The 8,253-nt window shown below is 36.5% G+C and overlaps 1 long non-coding RNA gene across 1 annotated transcript; it reads right to left on the reverse strand.

Moving 5' to 3' along the window:
* Window positions 1–1,696: 1,696 nt before the first annotated feature.
* LOC133529870 (uncharacterized) lies at window positions 1,697–4,062 on the reverse strand. Its single transcript, XR_009801237.1, has 2 exons — window positions 3,333–4,062; window positions 1,697–1,852 (listed from the first exon to the last, which is right to left on the reverse strand). It is a non-coding gene; the product is annotated as an uncharacterized LOC133529870 (long non-coding RNA).
* Between the last annotated feature and the right edge of the window lie 4,191 nt (window positions 4,063–8,253).

The following is an 8,253-nucleotide window of genomic DNA, read 5'->3' on the forward strand; positions in this document are numbered from 1 at the left end:
CTAGCGCATAGGTGATCTGCCACGCGATCTGGTTCCCTCCACTTTTCCTTGTACGACCAACCGCTCTATGGAGTCGTTACCTCGCCTAGAGATATGTCCAAAGTATCTACTGCAGTATGCGCGACTGTACTACGGCCAATAAACGCTGTGTGAAGGTGAGCTCCTAGAGTATGGACACGTTGGTGCGGTTGGTGGTATGAAAATCAAGTTTTTTTTAAATATGTGACTCAGTATGACTTTCGACTAACTTCAAAAAGGAGGTTTATCTAAATTCGTCAGAAAATTTTGATTAAAATTATACACTCCAAAGTTAGTTACTAATATTCCACCTTGTTCTTTAATAGTCTGTTAATTTATCGTAAGGTAAAGACGAGAAATGGTGTGATTTGTTTGGTATCATGACTATACTTTAACATAACATAAAAAAATCGGCTAATTTTACTTAATACCACACGCATCTTACATTCAATTATAACCTCAATATTAGTTTTAAGCCAGTTGAGAGTTCCAGTAACGAACTTCGTAAACTCACACGACCCGACACATCAAAAATCATTTTTAAATTGAAAAATCAAAGCGCTGTAAAAGTTTGGTCTGTCGAAGCCTAAAATGGCAGACTAATTGCAAAAACTAGCGGTCCCAGTTCCAGGTCAGTTTAAAACGGCAAAAACGCAGCAAACGTGGCTGTATTTTTAGGTTTTCAGTTTTGTATTAAGGTTCAGAAAATGGGGTTTTAAAGAAATATTGCGCTTTTCGAATCACAATAACTGCCATATATTTTAGTAGCAATCTTGAGGCCTTTCTCGAGGGACTGAATCGATTCGAATCCTAAGTTTATGACTTTCGCTCAATGGAAAAAAATCACGATTATTTTGTTGTTAAAATAAATAAATAAATGATCATATAGGTCTAAAATGCATTAAAAATTTTTTTTAATAAATTATGCACTAAATAAGAAAATTGCTTCTAAAAACAGGCAATAACATGTTTGAGGGAACGTATCGATTACTTTTTTCAATTGGAACGTACAAAAATTTAAAATTATAAAACATGATATCCGCGCTCTCGGGCACGCATTTCCATCTTGCTGACTCTTACCCAGTGAGAGTGAGAAAAGAAAACGAACTCACTGGACCTTAAGATATACTGTTTACTACTATAACGGGTCTCCCACCGTGGGGCTTTAAATACATGCTGAAATATTATTAACAGAAGGACTATTTTAGCAGGTATTTAAAGCCATATGGTGGGAGACATTATGCCCCATGGTAGACGTGGTTTAATAATTATGCATACAACACATTTCCGGTCTATTATTTTAAAAAGTTTTGCATAAATATCTGTAACAATCTTATTTAATGGATCCAATCATAAGAGCGTACGTAATACATATTTTTTCAACCCTCTGGCTTGAAAGAGTCAACTTCGTCCCGCTGCGCTAAACGAAGTCGCTGCTTACTGGTTCGATAGAGCAGATAAATAATATACACGCCTCGCCAGTAAATGAAAATAGCAACACGCCTCGCCAGTAAATGAAAATAGTATACACGCCTCGCCAATCGCCATCGTAAAAAAGTCTCAGATCACATGTTTTCTGACATAGTCCCAATAGTATGTATTAAATTTTTGCGCGCCTTGTTTTGCAAGATATTACTGCGTATAATAAATATTGTCGTTTAATAAAGAAAATAATTCATTTATCACAATGACTTTGTTATATTTACTTAAGTACACAATTCAAGACAGTAGTAGACATTAAGTTACGTACATGTTTTTGAAAACGATAAGTTATCTGCATCTTTTTGTTGCGGTATCAGCAGGGCGTGTGATGATCACGGGAGTCGCCTTTTACCTAAAATAAAATAAGTTTATATTAAAACTAATTTAAACCAAGCGATCAATCAAAAATAATACCTACACAAATAAAAATAAATAGCCAAACTAAAAAAAATATACTGAACTTAATAAGGAAAAGCAATATCCTAAAACCAATTCTGTTGTTACAAACCAACCTGTTGCTTGCAACACATAGTTCCCAAATCCCATTATTTGTACAAATAATAACAAAATGTTTTGTTAATGTTATTATAAACATTTCTTTTAGCGTAGTACCTACAACAAGCGATAACCAAACACGTCAATCACGTGGGTATTCTGGGAGATCCACTTTCCACATCTCATTATGTCAATAGACGGGTCCACATAGAACAAGCCGAAAGAAAGGAAATTGCCGCGGGAAGCAGCTCGGTTTGTGGAGACGTGCCTTGCCCGAGGCTTTACGTCCGCGTGTGCGTTTGCACGAGGGATGTACATCTATATACCACCGAGCTGTCGCGCGGCAATTTCCCCGCGAGGCGGCGTTCTGTATGGACCCGCCTAATGAGGTATCGAAAGTGGATCTTCCAGAATACGCTCATGATTAACACGTTTCGTCCTGTGTCCGTCTGGATACGAAAATTTTGTAAAACCGGGAGTCAATGTATCCATTTTTTTTTTTAATTCTTAAAAACCCAAAAAAATACAATAAGTAATGAAGTGGACGTGGGAAGCACGCCCTTTGTGGGACAGGGAGCGTGTTAAGTGGGACTTTATTACATTTATCAGGTGCATTGTATTATGGATCTTTCACTTCAGACTGCCGGATTACTCCAGGAATTGGGGCAAAATAGGGTGATTTATAGAATGCTCTGATATTTTGAAGTGATAAAGTTAGACATCACTGAAGTAACTTTTTAAACCTGAACAATATATGGAGGCAAATGAACCGTAAAAACACCAAACCATATAGTCCAGTACTACAACTTTTTTTTAATTATAGTTGAGGAGTAAGCGATTACCGCCGCCCATGGACACCTGCAACTATGGCCACCTCAACACATAATTAAGTATTAATAACAATCTTGTTGCCTGGTTTTTAGAACTACGATATTCAAGTAATATTCTCATCTGAACGAAGATATTCCAGTTAGTTCTGGACCATAATCGGAAGCTTTTGAACTATATACTTCGTGTGATCTACCATGACGCGCAAATTTGTCAAATCTAACCTTTAATAATATGACAATACTAGTCAAAGCATGCGTCATCGTGAATGACACGATATATACTTGGGTGGTTTTACGCTAGGTACCACTGCTTCGAAAAAGCGTGTAAAAAAAAAAACAAATATAATGAATCAGAGAACTTTATGGCCTCTTAATTTGAATAGCATCAATCGCTCTATCAATATCTTCTCTAGCGGCTGTCGCCAGATTTTCTGCCCTAGTGGCCAAACAGCCTAGACTCCCACAATTGCATCTAAGTCCAAGAAAGGTAAGTATCTTGTTTAGTACCTCGAAGCGGAACAGGCACTTGAGGCCTGGCAAGCAAGCGCACATGCACATGCTATGCACCACCCTTCTTAGGAAATCGTAAGTTCCTTTGCAGACATCTAGTACGTTCTTCGCGATGGACGTTTCTTTATTTTCCCCCATTATTGAAGTCTGGTCGCCATGCAGGCCGGGCTCACACAGTTCACACAGGTCCCAGGAATTTGTTGATGATTTTTATTCGGTATAGACAGCAGTTTGGAAAGCAGCTACATAAACACATGGTATTTGAAGTCGAGCATTGTATTTTTTTATTAACGGTTCAGGTTATATAAATAATAACATTTTTTTGGATTTTACAAAGTCATTGTGGGTTTTAATTTCTTTTGATTTTTTTTATGAAGGATGTCAACATGACGTGTGGACATATGATATTTGAATTCATAGATTCTAGCACATCTCTAACCAGCCAATCGTAGAAAAGACTCCTTGTTTCGACAGCGTATATTTTCCACCAACTTTTCACTGTTGGCTAGAACGTAGTGATTATAGGGAGCGTGCATGAAATGTAGGAGGCAGCACAGGAGCCGTCAGATTTTTGGCGCGAGGCGTAACTGTGATGTTTATTGTTCTGATGTAGCCCACAAGATGGCAGAATCTTCTATGCACAAGAAAACACGTGACGTGTAAATGTAAATGTTTATTGTTCCGATTCAGGCCACAAGATGGCAGACCCTCCAACGCGCACGGTCCCTATATGGCGTCGTCGGTTATACCATATAGTCCAAGATCCCAGAGCCGCCAGACCTTACTTATTTTCTCAGGTATAAAATGTATGGGATAATATAGTGTTAGTATGTACTTTTAATATCTGCATACTTGCTATATTGGCCCTATGGCCATTTGTTCAATACAAGGTGCTAAAATTAATATTTTCTAAAACATATTATATGATAGAAGGCATAAATACAAGCGTGACAGAGTGTTCAGAAACAAGACATGAGAAATTTTGACCCGTAAAATCAATTATTAGTAGCGGCCCGATTCGAAGAATTCAATACGATAACGATAAGTTCTGGTTTAGATAAGTTCTCATTTAGATATCGTTTATATGTCGTATAATTGACAGAAGAAGCTCGATTTGGGCAACCATTGTCACTTTGACGTTAGAAATATCGTAGATAGATCTTATTGGAATCACAGCGGAATCGAAATAAACGTCAATTTTGACATGTCGTTTAGTTATCGATCTTTTAAAGATCTTTCCAAGATCCTAAACGTGTCTTAATCATTCGTCGAATCAGGCCGTAGGTTTTAAACTTGCTTAAAAGTTAATACTTATTATAAATGAGTTTTCGCAAAGCTTACATAAAACTTATTATGCATAGGTTTGTATGTGTATGGAGTGCGCACTCTAAGCTTACTTCTCTAGTCAAAATTCTGTGCAGGGTTAACTTGGCTCTATGACCCAGTAACAGTAATAAAAGAGGAACGGAAAATTTAATTTCTGAATAACCTACCAAGATCTTGATAAGGGCAAAACATTCTAAAAGAGCAGCGAACTAGAGATAAGCTTGATTGATCTAAGGCCTTGGCCCTGATCGGGAGTTTTCTTTCAGAAAAACTTGGGAAACATATTAAGGTTCATTCGTATACAACTTTTTCCAAATTGAAAAACTTATCGTCAGCACGTACAGTCAGCATAAATGAGACATAGATATACGCGCCAAAAGTGTCTGCCATTCCCTAATAGTTTTCCAATTAGTGATAGGAACCTATATTTTCTACAGTTCGTGTTCAAAAGTATCTGCCAGAAGTCCTAGCGGTACACGCCGAAATTCAGTAAAATGCTGCAAATGGTGTTAAAACTATGAAAATTGGTATGATTGATCTTTAGGACATTTGAATCAATTTGACCCGTACACTCAAAATAAAGGAGAGGAGTTATGACGTCATCTTTTTTATATGGTTTTTTTTTTCGTTTAGAAACCTATCGTGTGCGGATCAAATGAAAGGTCTTTTTAAGCTTATTCTAAAATTATATCTCATCGTTACATTTCAGTCACTTTTTTAAACATACAATAAAAATATTTTTCAAAACATATTTATGGGCGCTTCCAGATACAATACCGTTCGATTTTTTTAAAAGAATTCCTTATAGCTCATATTTAAACCCAAGAAAGCAAATTTGAAAATATTTCCTTTTTTTCATTAATAAAAAGTGTGATAATACCCGTATCGAATTACTCAATACGAGTATAATGTCATTTGGTAATATCTAAGCTTTAAGTAAGAAAAAGTTCTGATGGGTGGGGGGTGAAATCGAGGAAGGGAGGGCGGCGTTAAAGGTGAGTTCTTTCAGTTCATTCTTACTCTCTTCTCGTCTTAATAACTTAAATGGATTGATGCGATATATTTTTAGAATCGGCTCAAAAAGTTTTTTTCATTGAATACTGCACATGATAGGTTTCTAATCATTTTTTTCCCATACAGAAAAAGATGACGTCATAACTAATATACATTTTTTTTGTTCTACTGGTCCAATTGATTCAAATGGTGCAAAGATCAATCGTACCGACTTTCATGCTTTTAACACAATTTGTAGCGTTTTTTTGCGTACCGCGAGCACTATAGAGTCTTAAGTCGTCGTTCTTTATAATTATTATGTATACAATATCTAATGTTGTAAAGTGATTACATAATAGGGAGTATTAGTGCAATGTTCTGCCGCCAGAGTGCTGCCCTAACACCTATAATAAACCATAGAGTAACTTATATATGGCGTGTGGAATTAAGAGGAGTGACATCTCTTATGATAGAACTGTTGCCAAAGTGTCCAGCTGTCAACTATAAATAATAGTTCCAAATCTCTCCAGAGTAGCGCTAGAGTAGCTAAGAACCTATAGGCGTTATTGACGGAGTGAAGTGCGCTGTCTATGATTTGATTTATTTGTTAAAGTATTCTAGGTATTGTAGCGCCACCTATTTATGGTTTTTGTCGGACACTTTTTGGTATATGGCGATTCTGTTCCTAGCGTCTACCTTCCATAATTCCTTGCTGAATTATTTTAAATTGTCACGTGACAAGCAAGACTCACCAATTACCACCACAAGTTCATAGCCACCTGTTAATATAAGAGAGTTTACTAATGTAGTTTTATAAGTGTCTTGTAACTAACGATCTAATGGATCTGAGGAATCTGAAAATAAATATATATTTTTATAGCCATAAGGAACCATATTAATACTGCAATAAGGTTGATTTTTGTTTAATTATTAGTAGTTTTTTTAAAGTAATTAGTGAGTTTTGCTTGTCACCTGGCGAAATGGAAAAATAAAAGTCGTCCATTTCATAAAACCATAATGTATTCATTAAAACCTAAACAAACTACCCTTTGATTATGAGAACGTATCAAAAATACATGCTGTATGTGTTTAGAATGTATACACTTTATAAGGAATCTCTAAAAAAATACATGCTGTATGTGTTAAGAATATATACACTTTATAAGGAATCTCTAAAAAATACATGCTGTATGTGTTCAGAATGTATGCACTTAATTTATAAAGGAATCACTAAAAAAATACATGCTGTATTTGTTCAGAATGTATGCACTTAATTAGTAAAGGAATCTCTAAAAAATACATGCTGTATGTGTTCAGAATGTATGCACTTGAATTATAAAGGAATCTCTAAAAAAATAACTTTAGAAAGTTAGTATTAAGTATTTAATGAGCACCAAAAAGTTTATAAAATACACAAAATAAAATACACCGATTAAACCTAGGTAATAACAGGCGGCAATATTTACTTAATTCCTCTTATAACTAATATACTTAAGTCGTAAATATACAAGTAAACCGCCAATTTGTTTGTAAATTAATATAACTTCTTATATATAAACAATACACGAATGTAACTCAAAAAGTAAAATAACTAAAATGTACACTCCAACCCTTGGCCTCTTGGCAGAGTGCCCATCACACAGGCAGCAATTCCCGCGCTGTATCGCAATAGCGAGTCTTTGCGCGAGAAAGCTGCCTGCGCGAGGGTGTCCTGTTGCCTCCCTTAATCGCTTCCCGATTAAGGAAATTCTAACAACCCCAAACAAAATTAGTTTGCGTTGTTTTATCACATAGTTCCCATGGCCATCACTTGTCTCCATCATCAGATCAGCTTCATGTCATCATTATATTGCATTGTCATCCGATTTACATATGAATTCAAAATTTCAGGTTAATCGGAAATCGGGAAGCAAGTCAGATTTACCTTCCGAGATTTGACCCACACTAACATACATACATACTAACAGGGCAAGTTAAATAAAAGCTTGTAACAAAGTGAGGTAATTATAAACGTTATAATTATCATAGGAATTAGTCATAAATGATATTGCCACACTTTGCCATTGCAAATTCCATGCAGAGTTACAGCGCAGCTTACGTGGGCGATGCCTCGCGAATGCGACGCGGCGCGGCGCGGCGCGGGTGAATTCAATCCTTTGATACCTATGGAAGTGTCCTACGTGGGCGATCGTTGTGAACGCGAATCCCGTTGGGCCGCGGCGCCGCGCCGCATCGCGAGTTATTCGCTCACGTAAGCCACTGCGTTAGGGTTTGTGTAATCGGTGCGAATCTGGGGCGGGTCGCTAGTTCAATATAAAATTGCCTAATATAAGGCTAAAGGGTTTCAAAAGATTAGAAAAGTCATTTGACTTCCAGCGAAGCATTCTAAGTCAGAAGAGCCCGAAGAATAAAGAAGTAGGTACATTATAAAATTCCCATGGGTTTGTACAGTCACTGACTTTAATTAGACTTAAATCGACCGGGATATGAACCGTGATCCAGGGCCCGTACATTTCATGCCGTTGACAGAAAAATAACGTCACGCTACATAGAGTATGATTCCAATTAGTATTTTCGTAATAATTAATGATTTATCAAC

This window comes from Cydia pomonella, chromosome 21 (genome assembly GCF_033807575.1).
Source record: "Cydia pomonella isolate Wapato2018A chromosome 21, ilCydPomo1, whole genome shotgun sequence".
Lineage (NCBI taxonomy): Eukaryota > Metazoa > Arthropoda > Insecta > Lepidoptera > Tortricidae > Cydia > Cydia pomonella.